Raw genomic sequence first — 15,922 nt, 5'->3', positions numbered from 1 at the left:
GGGGCCACGTCCTGCTCACGAAACAGTGGCGTTTTTGGGCAATAGCCAGAATGCTGTAACATGTATCTGTGTCCATTTGTAAGCCACGGTTATATCGTGGCCAATGTCTATTTCTCTAAACTAATTATGTAGTAAACACGGGTTTATAACATTAGTCTTGATTCCATGAACAAATACACCCCAGAATTTTGAGTACCGTCCTAGTACAATCCTGAAGTCACATGCAGTATTACTGTTGCCAAATTTGCAACCAAAAGACGTGGCACAGTGATCCATCTCAATCCCCTTTGGTATATTTACCAATCATGAAGGTCCAAATCTTGGGTGCAACTTAGCCTAAGCTAGCCAATTAATTCTCGAATATTGACATTTGATTGGTTTCTCCCTAGCTAGCTAAAGGCCCCAAGTTCCTTTCAACTAAATGATGATTATATGGAGATTAACATGTTGATCTAAGCAAATCATCTATAGAACATGGCTTTTTAGCCAAAATGGTTCTTGAGATTTGTATAACACATCACTTTGGTCTTTGAGATTGAAAATCAATAGAAATGGTCCATAAGATAGTCCACCATCTATTATTTTGGTCATTCCATTAAAAACTCCGTTAAGTGTCCCAGAGCTCTTAGCCAAAAGTTTAGGCAATTTTCAAAACTTCGTAACTCAATCGTTTCTTAACCAAATTCGACCCATAATATATCAAAATGAAGATAGGAAAGTGTAGAACAAGATTATACATATTTGGAAGCCCAATGATTGCCGGAGATGGCTGGAAAATAACCTAAAAGTGACTTGTCCGCGGGAAGATTGGAAAACTCGCCGGAAACTGGGTAAACTTTAAACGTTCATAATTTCTTCAATACTCAACGAAATTGAATGATTCAAAAACAAAAATCATACTTATCAACAAGAAGAAGAGAATGATACCTTTCTCGATGGCTAAATAATCGTGGTTTAGCTGGAAAACGGATTGAAAGCGGCTGTCTTGGTCTCAAGTTAACCACTTTCGAGCCTTTGTTCAGCCAAACCACAGTGAATTATCCATCTAAAAAGGTACCATTCTCTTCATCTCATTGAGAAGTATGATTTTCGTTTTTGAATCACTTGATTTCATTGAGTATTGAAGAAATTATGAACGTTTAAAGTTTACCCAGTTTTCGGCGAGTTTTCCAGTTTTCTTGCAGATCAGTCACGTTTCAGACTATTTTTCGGTCATCTATGTCAACCATTGGACTTTCAAATAGGTATAATCTTATTCTACACTTTCCTATCGTCATTTTGATATATTATGGGTTGAATTTGGTTAAAAAACGACTGAGTTATGAAGCCTTGAAAATTGTCCAAACTTCTGGCCAAGAGCTCCGGGACAAGTAACGGAGTTTTTAACTAAAGGACCAAAATAATGGATGGTGGACAATCTCATGGACCATTTCTATTGATTTTCAATCTCAGGAATCAAAGTTATGTATTATGCAAATCTCAGGGATCATTTTGACTAAAAAGTCATACAACATTGATAAATCAATTTGAATTCTTAATTATAAGAATGATTAAGAGGATTCTCTAAGCATCGAGAGCCACAATCATGTTTTCCTTGATCCACCAAAAACTGGCAGCTAATTTACTAATGACAGCAAATGCACCTGCATTATGTAGAAAATGCGCAATTAACTGTTGTTTGTGATCTTAGATCGTCATCTTTGAACCTAACTCCACAAAAAGTGCATGCGTAAGCTTGTCAACTTGAAAGCTGGGTGTCTCCATTACCTAGATTAATTGCCCCACTTAATTTCATGTGGATAAAAGCCACCGATTGTGTTAATTAATTACCCATAGTTAATACGACAACAATTTGGTACTTAGAGTGATTAAAATTGTACCATTACACTAGAAATAAGCAGAGATATGAAAAAGGAGAACATAAGCATGCAGAGGAAGAAATAATTATGGTAAATTATGAGATAAGGAAGTGATTTATGCACACTTATAATATTCTTTCTCTATACACTTATTTTTTTGCATACACACCTTTGTTTATTTATAACATTTAGATTGAAATTAAAAGAAAAATTAATAGACAACAAAATAAAATGCAAAAATCATGTCGACATATATTAAAAACTAAAAATCACTTTGAGAATATAAAATATGAACTACTGTTTTTAGCATATCTAGAAAAGTATCATTTGAGAAGAAAGTGGTATGTATTCATAAGGCAAACAAAAGCCACTTATTAAAGGCAAGGCTTTTAAAAAGGTCTTGAGTGGAATGAGTGTCTCTTTGACCGCATCGAGGGACACTCTTGAGGCCCTATTATTGTCTTCTCCAATTTTAGTTTTGGAATGAGACCTCTCCATCTTTCACTATTTGCGACGCCTGACCCATGAGCATGGAACAATTTATAGCCACGATTTCAGATTTGTTTATGATTCTAGCCAACAGCTTTTTTAATTTTTTAACTTTCTAGTCACTAATGTTAATAGTAGTACCACATGGCTCATCTTCATCATTGGAAACTATAAGTTTGGGGTACTCTTCTCACAGAGTCAATGTACCTAAACTCTGCAAAGCCTTGGAATTCCAACTAATTTCCTTTTTTTTTTTTAACTAACAATATGATATTCACAAAGCTATATTTACAACATGAACACTCACATGTAACAATCCCTGTTTGGCAGATCGGATAAAGGATCAGATAGGATTAGTTATACGGACTCAGGTGTTTGACGTTCACTCGTACTAAATAAGCGCCGGATTAATTTAACCGGTCGAATAGGATAACACGGTATACACCCGCTTAATAAAACCAACCAAAACGCCCGGATTATTTAGTCGGGGAAGAAGAATATGGGAGAGAAAGGGAGGGAGTTTGGGGGGTGTGGCGGAGAGAGCTGGGGAACAATTATTTGGGATTCTTCTGCAGTCGGGGAAGAAGAAGGGAGAGAGAGAGGGAGGGTGTTTGGGGGGTGCGGAGAGATCTGGGAACAAAAAAATGATTTCACTTTTTTAATTTTTTTTTTTTTAAGTTTGATTCCTCCTATCTAGTATAATACCAAACACAATATAAATAATACGGTCACTAGTCCGATACTGCACCAAACACCCGACTAATTTAGTCAATACTCTTCGGTGGCTATTTATCCTATCCGATAGAAATAATCAGTACAGTCCGAGCTGCCAAACGAGGCCTTATATATTAGACTCACCACAACGAGAATGAAAGAAATTAAAGTTTCATCATAAACCAATTGACGATATAGGTAATGATGACTCAATCTCTTATAAACCGTTGCATGGTTTTTCATTTTTCAATGTTTTACTCTTTATACTTTCATATCCTCACAAATAGTTCTTCACAAAACGATTTTTATAACATGTAATTAACAATTTATTTCGGATCCATTAACTTTAGGTGCTAGTGCTAGTCCATTAATAACCCTTTTGTTCAAGAAAAGAAAAGGCTGATGATGATGTATTGTATGGAAAGTTGAGAAGTCAGGCCAACAATAATAACAAGACAGCAAAGAGATCAAAATTAATAATATTATTAATTCAACCAGTGATGGACTCATGGAAATGGCGATGGAAGTTTCTCTAGAGCTGGAAACGAGTGGCTCAGCTTAGTTGAGTAACCTTGTACTAGTTAATTAGCAGTTAGGTTTGGAAAACTTATAAATATTAGTTGGTAGTTCCCACCAAAAGGAAAATAAGATTGGTCAGTAGTCCTAGAAATGATTAGAACGACACTGGAGAGAGAGGATTTAAATTTTGAACACACAACTTCTTCTGCATTCAGTTGCAAGAGTAAACGCTTTTAAACACTCACGAGTGGCAACTTTCAAGTCCCTTTCATTGGATAAAAGATTTCAGGAGAATGCCATGGATGGATACAAACTAGTTGCCAATTAAGGATTGAAAACTGAATAAATTAAAATTCTCAAAAAGTTTAACCCTACTGTACATGCAGATCACAGCTAATTAATACATAATTAAGCAGCTAGCTAGCACAATCCTATTCTATCTTATTAATCCATCTGACATAATTGTTGATCTGTTAGGCTATGCCCATATGGCTATTACTGACATGCCTCCTGCCCCAAAAAGAACTGCAATATAAGACAACATTTGGAGCTTCACATTTGCTTGCAATGTAGTCCCCATGAAATCAGCTGCTAGGAGATCCACCAGCGCCATATAGTTGAGCAGCCCTGCAGATGCAGCATTTAGCAACCCGACCAGAATCAGAGCCGTCGGACTGTCGTCACTGTATATATGTGACAGTGCAATTCCTAGTGCTATCTATTAGAAGTTGTCTAATGGACTTTAGGGTTTCTGGTTGTATGCATGGCTGAGTTCGGTTTCTTAGTGTCAAGTTGTCAACTCCCTTAATTCATGGAGCTGGTATTTAGCTTCCCAAAGTGTTTTGTAAGGATCTCAAGGATGGGTTGTCATCCTCACTTTAGCTAAGTCATGGGCTAAAGTGATGGTCTTAACCCTACTCTCTTGTCTTCCCATACCTTGTCTTGTCCCTTACCTCTTAGGACTTCCTTCTTACTTGTAGGAGCTTCTTTCCTTAATTAAGTCTTTTGCTTTTTTCACGGGTCAAGTGCTGGTTCTTAGGGATTGTGTTTGCTCCCCTCTTGCAGCTTCTCCTTGTGATTCTCTATAAGTGTGATCTCTCTCTCTTGTAACACTTACAATCGATATACAATTCAATCTTTGAAAAGCAACACTATCCCAAATGGTGTCGTGGCTGAGAAGAAGAACACCATTGTTGCTTTCATCTTCATACCATATTCAGCCTGCAAGCCACATTAATTTGAAGCATGTTTTAGGATTAATTATACAATTTATACTTTAGTTGGCTACTTAAAGATGAGTAGGAACTCCTACTCAAAATTTCTCAAAATTGTTCGTTGTGTATATATAGAACTTTGTGTTTATAATTAAAACCGTTCATATTATAAATCATCCTATAACGATAATCTCTGCAAGAAATCAAATTAAAACTAAGGTCGTTTAGTCATTAAACTGTTTAAAAAACCAATGAACGGTATTGGTAAAAATATTACAAACTGTCTATGTTGCTAAAATAGATTAACTAAATAACCTTAGTTTAAATTTATTTTTTGTAGAAATGGTAATGGTCTTTACAGTGTAATTCATAGTATGAACGGTTCTGATCATAAACACAAAACTCTGTGATTAAAACACTAAGAATTTTGAGTATGAATTCCTATTCATCTTTGAGTAGTCAAGTATTGTTCTTTAATAAATACAAGGCTGGTAGATTAGTTGGTGAATACTGAATTAATAATTACCTGTAGTATGCATCCGCCGAGTCCCATTCCTTCAAATAGTTGATGGAAACAAAGGGCAATAATGAGTGGTCTGATTGTGCATGGATTATCAGATGCCCCCATTGATAATCCAATCACTACCGAGTGCACTACAATTCCTAGTTCCAATACCTGCATGCATCAACACTCCAACTCAGTTAAAAATTATTCAAACCCTAACTTAGTTTCAAAGTAATGCTCGATTAATAGGTTTCATTTAGTTGAATACGGTAAGCAAGTTTAAATGGTTAAGAGTATTCGAGCATGCGTAACAAACTACACAAAATCATAAGATTAATACCTGTGCCACAACACGATATCTCAGCAACTGTGAATCCTTGTCGTCGAGTCCATCTTCAGTCTTAATGTCATGACCATACCCAAAAGGCTCTATTTGAGAAGAGCTATTTTTGGCATTCTCGTCATCTTCGCCGCGAGCTGCACCGCGAACTAAATATTTCCTATAGTGACTCATCGAAAACGAGTCCACCATGAGAGTAAGAACGGCTGAAAGCATTGCCACGAACGTTGTGAATGGAAACTTCCTCCACGGATGTTCCGGCAAGCACTCGGATGTCAAGCAATCGAACGAGTCGGGCAAAACGTGCATGTACCCCGTGGCAAGTATGACACCGGAGGCGAACGCTTTGACAATGACGAACATGTTTTTGCCGGGTTGGAAAGCCGAAACCTTGCGTGAAAACATCGGCAAGCAGCACTAATCATGCTCGTGACCAAAATGGCAAATAAAGCAATGGTCTTCAGTATCAAGGCCTTGGATTTGTCGTGGCATTGTCCTTTGGATTTGGACCCACATTGCTGTGGTTCCTCGGCAGCTGCATTGCCGGCAATGCTGAGGAGGAGGAGGATGACGGCGAGGGCGTAGATTTTGGCAGCCATTGAAGTACTTGCTTAGTAGTGGGATATCTATGTTGGTGTGTGAAGCTGAGTTTGTTGGAATCAGGGTTTTATAGATTCAAGGAATACCCTTGATGCGAGATTTGTTTTAGTTGGTTTGGAGTGGTGAATCACTGAATTTTGAGATGAAGAAGGGTAGTTTGGAGAGCATGGACTGGGACGACGAAAAATTGTGACGGGCGTGTGGTGAGCTTTTGGCATGGGCAGAGTTTAACTGAGAGTTCTGTGCTACGTCATCAGTTGGACTCGTCCTAGTCAGCTGCATGGATGTCGTGGCATATTTCTAAAAGAGACTTAATTAACTTTAATGAAATTAGTAAAATTAATTAACGAAAATACTTAATGTTTTTATTAAAGTTAAATGATTAAAAAGGAATAAAAGTGTATACTTGTTAGCTTAATTCTAAATCTCTCAGAAAAAAATAAATATATACTTGTTTAGCCTAATTCAAATTGGAATTAGACATTTTCTAAAATGCTTACAGAAATTAATAATTTTTTTTATAGAAATATTTATGCTTTTTTTGTTGTTGGATAATTTTACTTTTTTTGAAAAAGACTCCTCTCAAAGATAAACTCCAACCTCTTTTATCCAGCCTGTTTTCAAATCCCCCTTTTGATAAGAAGATCTAACAAAATTCGCCCATTTAAAAAACCGGAATCCTCTCTAGATTCTCTTCGTGAGGATTCTAGGGATCAATTTATTTTAATCGTTCATCGTATATTTTGCGGCCAACTTTCGATAGATACCATTTGTGTTCACTTTTAAATAAAAAATTTTAAATAATTTTTAACTGCAAGATGACTAATGAACAGATATGATGAACTGCTCCATAGGATCCTCATAAAGAGGATCCGAATATGATCCCATTCCAGAAAAACCAAACCGACAATCGACATTAAACTGGGCCCAATAGGACCAGTAGGCCCAATAGACCCAATTAGCCCACAGGAATGCAAATGCATAACGGTCACCAGAACAGAAACATCAACAGCACAACAGCAACAGCAGGAGGAAAAATTTGTGGTTGTGACAGGAACACGAATGATACATCATGTGTTTTTTTGTAAATGGTAGAAAATTATATTTTTTAAGTTATTAACTTATTAATATATAAATCTCATAATTTATATAATGATAAGTGATGTACCGTCTCGTGTGCAGATAACATTGAAAAATCTTTCCAGCGGCAGAGACGACACTGTTTCCTTATCCCCTTCTCTCCACCTTCATCTTCTTTCACTTCTCTCTCTCTCTCTCTGAAACTCCCCTCCCTCCTTTTTCTTCTCTCTTCCTCACATTCGATGCTATTGCCCACAAATTCTCTCTCTTTCCTGCATGGCAAGAGGTCCCTGTCTTTCCCGCGCACAACGACGCCACTGCCGCCGCCCTTCTTATTCCTCAACCCAAACTCCCGCCATTTTCGACTCCCTCAAAAAAAAAAAATTTCTCCACTCTCATTTATTTCCACTTAAATGATGTCACTTCTATTTGATTTTTCGTATTATTTTTGTCTTTAAGGCCGTTGGAGGAGTAAGATTCGACGGCCCGGAGATCGAAGTCCGCGAAGTGTCAGAAACGGAGGACGGTGACTTGGTGATCGAGGCCGGCGTCACGTGGACGCTGACTCCAGCGTTGACTCTTCCTCAAGGACTTGAAAAGATCAGAGAGGCCGTTGAGGAGTTGGAGCTCAATCCTCCTTCCACTTGTACCGGAATTCATAGGTTTCACGTAATTAAAAATCTCCGGTTTCATACTGGTTTATCATACAATGTGCGTTGAATTGTGGACTTTGATGGCGAATTTCACAGGTGGCTATGTCGCTGAGTGCCAAAAGCCTGAACTGGTTTTGCATGCAGTCAACTGGAGTCGTCTGCGGTTTATCCTCTGTTTTTCATGGGCAAGGATGTCGAAAACCCGAGTTATAAATCGCTGTACGTGAATGAAACCCGACGAGTTTTCGGAATTGGTGCCGCGGTTCACTTTGCACCTTCATCATCATCTTCTTCGTTCAAAAGGTTAGTTCTTGTCTTTCTTTTTGCCCTCGTTGATTTTGATGGGACACCCACACAAGTAGCTCATGTTGTAGCGTCACTTGTGGAAGAAGGATTTACTGCAGTAAAGCTGAGGGCACTATTCTCATCTCTCTGAACTCATATTGTTACCATTACAAATATTCTTGTCAATACGACTTTGTTATTATGCATCAAAGAAAGTGAAGGCTTTGGTTTGTGGCTTTCCAATGATTTTTGCAACAGGTAGCTATACAGGCAGTGAGAAAGAAAGTTGGATACCGGATTCAAGTTCGTGCTGACGCCAATCGGAACTGGACGTATAAATTGTTGTGCCTTGGCCCGTTCGTTAGTGCGGAACCGAGATTCAGATTACAACCTCACCAAAATCACACACAGTTGAACAAAATAAAATACAAGAAATAAAGACACAGAGAAATTTACGAGGTTCGGCAAAAAACTGCCTACGTCCTCGGAGAGATATTGCTCTTCACTATGAGAAAAACAATACAAGTTACACATGAGTTAAATCGACATAACCCAATCCCATATCCCTTGTACACCCACTCACAGAATTTTCCCAAGAGCCTCACTCTACCCCAAGAGTTCTTTCATAAGAGATCTTTCACTCTAGCTCTCTTGATTTCTCTCACCCGTGCCCATGGTAGAGCCAAATGCTCACACCATCTCCTTGGATGCTTTTCTCTCCATCTCACTCTACACTCGGCTGCACACTTATTCCCTTTTAAAAAACAACCAAATACATAAAATAATAAGGCTACTTGCTAGCCTTTTCCTTTTCTCCTCAAAACAAGGAAAGCAACAATGATTTTGTCCACCTTATTATTTTATTAGTCGAAAGTTATTTTGGACATTTGTCCACTTGGCCACAAACTCCAACAATCTCCACCTTGGCCAAGTTCCAAAATCCATTGGCCTTACGTACCAACATGCACACTCTGAATCAACCTCGTTGGTCCTGTTCCGATTCAGTCACTGCCAATGCATGTGCAGCTGCTGCAAGCTAAAAATCACCATTTAGCTTCAGACAGGATCTCAACACATCCTCGTCTCCTCCAGCAGGTTTTCCTCCTCTTCATTGTCTGCAACCTGGAAACTCGTCAGCGCGCCTATTTCCAGCAACAACCCATCGAGCCAGACAAAATTCCCACACTTCCTCCTACCTCAGGACCTTCTCATCACCTGTGAATCCCATAGCTCCACCTGCTGCAAAACCCCTGCAACACTTGAGACTAAACATCACCAGGAGAAGTGTTGCTTCGAGTACCTAGAGGGCATACTCAAAGTCTTCCACCACAAACTTGCTAACCCGGCCTTGCACCCGTAGCACTGTGGACCCTTGCCTCCAGAACCGGATCCGAACCTGCTGTCTCTCTCAGATCCTCTTTCCAATTTTCTTCCATGATTTCAACCTTGAATAGCTTAAGCAGTCTTGTGCCCACCATCATCCATGGTCTCTTGTGTGTATCATTCCACACCAAAGAAGCTTGCACCTGCTCCAAACTTACTGTTTCTTTCCTTGCAGTAAAGTTTCACAAGGTTCTCGTACAAATCTGAAAGTGAGGTAAGAAGAAAGAGGCCTTTGTCTTCTTCCTCAACATCAACTTTCGCAGTTGATCCAAGCATCCCTAAACACGGCTTCCATTTCTTCAGGCTTCCATTACTCTCTTTTACCAAGAGCAAAACCGCCTCTCCCTTTAAACTGCTCAACTGAAAATTTCATGGTGAACAACAAATCTGGACCTCCAACGAACCAAAACCCCCAACGATGCTCTGATACCAATTGTTGTGCCTTGGCCCGTTCGTTAGTGCGGAACCGAGATTCAGATTACAACCTCACCAAAATCACACACAGTTGAACAAAATAAAATACAAGAAATAAAGACACAGAGAAATTTACGAGGTTCGGCAAAAAACTGCCTACGTCCTCGGAGAGATATTGCTCTTCACTATGAGAAAAACAATACAAGTTACACATGAGTTAAATCGACATAACCCAATCCCATATCCCTTGTACACCCACTCACAGAATTTTCCCAAGAGCCTCACTCTACCCCAAGAGTTCTTTCACAAGAGATTTTTCACTCTAACTCTCTTGATTTCTCTCACCCGTGCCCATGGTAGAGCCAAATGCTCACACCATCTCCTTGGATGCTTTTCTCTCCATCTCACTCTACACTCGGCTGCACACTTCTTCCCTTTTAAAAAACAACCAAATACATAAAATAATAAGGCTACTTGCTAGCCTTTTCCTTTTCTCCTCAAAACAAGGAAAGCAACAATGATTTTGTCCACCTTATTATTTTATTAGTCGAAAGTTATTTTGGACATTTGTCCACTTGGCCACAAACTCCAACATAAAGAAGGTATCCAGTTTGGATCCTCGGTAAAGGATTGCGATCTGCAGTATTTAGAGGCATTCACTCTGCAAAATTGGTTAACTCAACATTTCTAATCTACATTACCACTCCCTCTCGAGTGATGGAATCTCTTTCAGATCAAAGTTTATGTGGTTGGCATGCTTTAACGATTTAACTTTTCGCCTCATCTATATTTGTTAGGATTAGTGATAGTTGTCAATGTATCTTAATTAATGCCATCGTTGACCCTGAGACTATCTATTTGTTCCAGGAACCTGTTCAAAATGAAGGCGACATTATCGGATTCTGTGAAGAAAGTGGTTTACTTGTGGCACTGGATGAAACTATTGACAGTCCTAGAGAACATCCGCTTGATAAGCTGGTGAAGTATACCCATCCGGGAATAGTAGCTCCTGTGAGTGGCAGTTTATACATTGCTCATTAGTATCTCAATCTTTTGCAATTTGGTGTCTTTGTTACTGAAATTTATGACCATTCGATGGCGTGTTCCTGATTTAGGTTGTTCATATTGGTTCTTTCAGGTTATTAAACCTAGCGTTGTTGGCGGCTTCGGAAAGACAGCAATCGTTGCCCAGTGGGCACAGCAGCACCAAAAAATGGCTGTTGTTAGTGCTGCGTTTGAAAGTGGCCTAGGTTTGTCAGCATATTCGGTTTTTCTGTTATCTCAACCAGAAGAATTCAGAAATCTGTGAAATGATGAATTATTCATTGGCCCCGTCAATAGCCCATGGTTAGGAACTTACCGCTGGCTAAAAGATGTAAACACTACTCTCAAGATAGGTTTTAATCTATATAGTGGCTTCGTAGAAGCATCTGTTGCTGATCAAGTTCTTGAAAAATTTCAAATAAATGGCAACGTAGTTCATAGAAATTTCACCGGAGAGCAAGTCCACGTATTCTAGCTCACTGTAGATTCAAAGGGTTTCTCTTATCCCATCAAAGTCCACGAGTTTGGACAAAGATACGATGTTAGTTAAAATTTCATATACTTGAGACTCTATCTCTCTCTCTCTCTCTCTCAAGTTGCATTGGTTTCCTGTTTCAGCCTCAATTCATACTTGATCGTGAAAGCTTGATGAAGTCTTCATTGATGCTAGACGTGGACTATGAGATGGTAAATAATTGGATCACTTGCTCTTACGTTCTGCACTAGTATACCAGTGACAGATCCAAAATTCGAACCTTTGAGAAGTTTTAGAGTTAAAAGTTCAAGTCTTTTAGATACAAACAAAGCGTAAAGCGTGCAAAAAAAATTCAGTTTATTTGCTAAAAGCATTTTGTTGAACATTTGGTGGACTAATTGTCGTTAGCTGAACGAAATTGTGTACGAGTCAAAAGATATTGGCATATACCAAAACAATCTGATGAGTGTTATTGAGAGAACTTATCGCGTGTTGTCCATGCAACCTACGAAAGGTATTTTGTCGAACACTTGGTCTGCATAAAAAGAGTCCGTACCAAATATTCAAATAGTCCTCAGAAGACTTTCACATATATATTTCTCGAACTTTGAGTGGTTCTGAGAGATCTCAATGTGCATCCACCACGGAGTATAATGATTGCGACAATCGATGCGAGATGTGTGTAAGTAGTCCATTGTGGAATTGAGATCAATGGTTTATTAGCCCGATATCAATGGTTTTGCATACCCATCACCATGTTTAACAGACCTATCACAAACTCACAATCACCTTCTAATGAAATTTTCTTTAGTAAGGAAAATTAAAATCACTAATGAAATTTTCTTTAGTAAGGAAAATTAAAATCACTCTCAACCTTGTTACTCAAGAATTAATTTTGATTATTTATTTTTGAAAAGAAGACTTGATTATTGGTTTTGCATACCGAGGACAACAGAACTAAATCTAAGAAATCGGACTTGGGGAAGGAGAATACGGATCCTCGACGCATATGCATTTGTGATTACAATATAAATCTCGGCAGTCATTCAGAACATAGCAACGAATATTGCCAGCTTGCTGTCTGTCTAAGCAACTGCATTTCCGTCGCTACAAATGACCGTCGCCAACGCACTTGAATTTTCCTTCACATTCACGGCTAGTCGAACATCGGCCTGTTTCCGGTGACTAGGCGATTTCAGGTGCCGGTGCAGAGCTGCCCAAAAACTCTAAGCATGTGCATTTATTGTCGAGGCAAATAACTCTGCCTGAAGATGAGCATTCGGTTTTGTTGCACCCGGAGTTGGCAGAACATCGTTCTTGAACCGAACTCCTAGCTTGTGCTCCTGTCAACCTTGAAAATCCTACACCTGCAAATAATATTGCATTAGTGAACGTTATGCAAATGTAATGCAAATTAGCACTAATTAATTATATGAAAGAATAGAAATAGTGAGAAAAACTCGCAAGTTGCAATGATCAAGAAAACGACTATGTTAGATGCAGCCTTCTCCATGTTGTTGTGATTTGCGTGACCGTCACACCTGGGGTTAATTTGATTTCCAAGGCTTGCGTTGCATTATACTAATCGAGCTCTATAGGGTTGTGTTTATAGGGTTCGCATGTAGTTTTAACGCCAAAGTCTGCTGAAATTAGCAGGTTATTTAATTACTTTCCAAACTATGAGATGCTTCATCGATTCATTTCTTGAAATTTAGAGTACACGCGTTAGCTGTTAACCATGGCTGAGAGAACAGAAAGAGAGAAACACAGAGAAGAGTTGAGAGAATTCTAGAAATTGAAACTATTTGTTTTTACAGATATATATACTTAGCTAGAGATGCTTAGAAGCTAACTAACTCTTAAAACAACTATAAGCACCTCTAAATAAATGCCTAATCTAATGAAACTTGGCAAATATTACAATCATTAGATCTCTACGCATAACATTAGCTAGCCAATTATCTTTAGTCACACCACAAATTTGTTATAATTTAATCCGCTTATCACAGTATAGAGAGTGCTCGGTGCACTTCGTTATACATTTAGTTGTGAATCTTGTTATTAACTAATCTTCACAATATATACATGTCATAATTAGAACAGTTTATTTCTTAAATCAACATTTAAAAAATAGTCTCTATAAAAAACAATTAAATTGGAAATAATTGTAGTAATCCATATATATGACCAAAAAAATCGCCCATTTTTTGTATGAGTAAAGATCCTTATGATACATTAATTTTCAGCGTTGGAGTGCTTGAAATTTGCTGAAAGGAGGGGTTTTCATTTTGCATCTTTTGAAGTGATTCTATAAAACTGTTACGTCAATTAGCAAGTACGCACGAATTGTTCTAAGTTCTTTCGTTGAGATTCTTGAGTGTCAAAACCTGTTTGACAATGTTTCGAGCCTCACTTCTGTATTTTTTAATCATTTTTTTAGTTTTTGGCTCAAATATTCTACTAAATATACATTTCTTGCTCAATAAATTTTAAGCTTCCAAATTCCTTAAAATGTTTAACTTAATGCTCAGGAAAATATGTTGCGAAGATAAAAAATTTGCATTTTTGTCAAAAAAAGCATGGGTCAGGCGGGCTAGACACATGCAAAACGAGGCGGACATAGTCCACACAGAATGCGACGAACCACGGCACACAAAACAAGGTGGGCTTTGCTCAAAGAAAACGGGGCAAGCTTCTGGCATGCAAAATGAGGCAAGCTCGCTCACGAAAAACGAGGTGGTATACATCACACAAATCGAGGCACGAAAAACGAGGTAGGCTTCGTGCACCCCAAAATGACAATGCCTCTCTAGACGCAAAATAGGGCGGACTTTTGGCACAAAAAAATATCACCTCACATGTAGAACGAGGTGAACCGAGGCACACAAGACAAGGTGAGCTCTGCGTATGCGAAACGAGGCAAACTCCCGGGTGCTCAGAAAACGAGCCGGGCTCCACGCACGGAAAATTATATTTTGGAGAACATGAATATGATAGTTTGTTGTAGTGATAAGAGAAATCAAGGAAAAATAAACAAAAATGTACAAAAGTGATTCAAATTCTTTGGGGTGCAAATCTGGCAGAAAGTCACGCGTGACTTTATGTCTCCATAAAGTCACGCTTGACTTTCTGCCACTCCAAGAATTTGAATCATTTTTGTTAATTTTTCTTTTGTTTCTCATATCATTACAACAAACTATCATATTTCTGCTCTTCAAAATATACATTTTAACATCTCTATACTGTTCACTTTTTTTTTTTTTTTTTTTAAACTTTTCGACTTAAATATTCTACTAAATATACACGTGTTGCTAAATAAATCTTAAATCCGCTTCCAAAAAAATTATAAAGATTTCCTTAATGCTCACGGAAAATATTTTGAGAAAATAAAAATTTGCATTTTTTACAAAAAAAAACATGGATGTCACAGTTTTCAGCCAGTTTTGCAAATTCGCACATAAATCACTGTTCAATCTATTTATTTTCACTTTCGCCTCACTGTGAAGTTTTAAGAATTAAGGTGAGACTTTTCGTTGAGATTCTTGAGTGTTGAACCCCGTTTGACAATGTTCTGGGCCTCGCTGCTATGTTTTTCAATCATTTTTTTAGTTTTTGGCTCAAATATTTTACTAAATATACATTTGTTGCTCAATAAATTTTAAAAATACTTCCAAATTTCTTAAAATGTTTAACTTAATGCTCAGGAAAAATATTTTACGAATATAAAAAATTTGCATTTTTGTCAAAAAAACATGGGTTAGACGTAGGGTTGGAAAAAATTTCCGAAAATCCTGAACCAAACCAAAAAAATCCCCATCCTAAACCAAAATTGCCGAAATTTTTGTACGAAATTCGGTATTGTCTACTCAATCTTTCGGTAATCTAATACCGAACCAAAAATAAATTATATATATATATATATATATATATTATACATTTGAATTGTTGCTAACTACTAGTTGCAATATAATTGGTGTGTTATATAGGTAGTAACCATAGCCATTTATCACCACATATGCCGGTACGAACCTGCCACAAATGTGTCTATTTCTTCAACATGAAATAAAAAAATTGTATTTTTAGTTTTCAAACATATTAGGTTTGTAACTTATTTTTTTTGCTTTTGGGTTGGTTACTTATTTTATTTTGGTTGCATGTTAATTTAACTGTATGAATGATTGCTATTTCAATTTGTATGAAATTTGGGACACCAAACCATCTCGAAATACCAAAAATATTTTAGGAATCCCGAAAATTGGGAATACCGAAATTTTGATTTGGGATTGGTCTTCAAATTCCCGTCCCAAAAATTTTCGATTTCGAATTCAGGATCCCATTTTCGGTTTAG

The 15,922-nt window shown here is 37.8% G+C and overlaps 1 pseudogene; it reads right to left on the bottom strand.

Moving 5' to 3' along the window:
• Nucleotides 1-4,059: 4,059 nt before the first annotated feature.
• On the bottom strand, nucleotides 4,060-6,239 carry LOC137736572 (fe(2+) transport protein 1-like; annotated as a pseudogene).
• Nucleotides 6,240-15,922: the final 9,683 nt, after the last annotated feature.

Source organism: Pyrus communis, chromosome 6 (genome assembly GCF_963583255.1).
Source record: "Pyrus communis chromosome 6, drPyrComm1.1, whole genome shotgun sequence".
Classification (NCBI taxonomy): domain Eukaryota; kingdom Viridiplantae; phylum Streptophyta; class Magnoliopsida; order Rosales; family Rosaceae; genus Pyrus; species Pyrus communis.
This window is presented reverse-complemented; position numbering and strand designations above follow the sequence as displayed.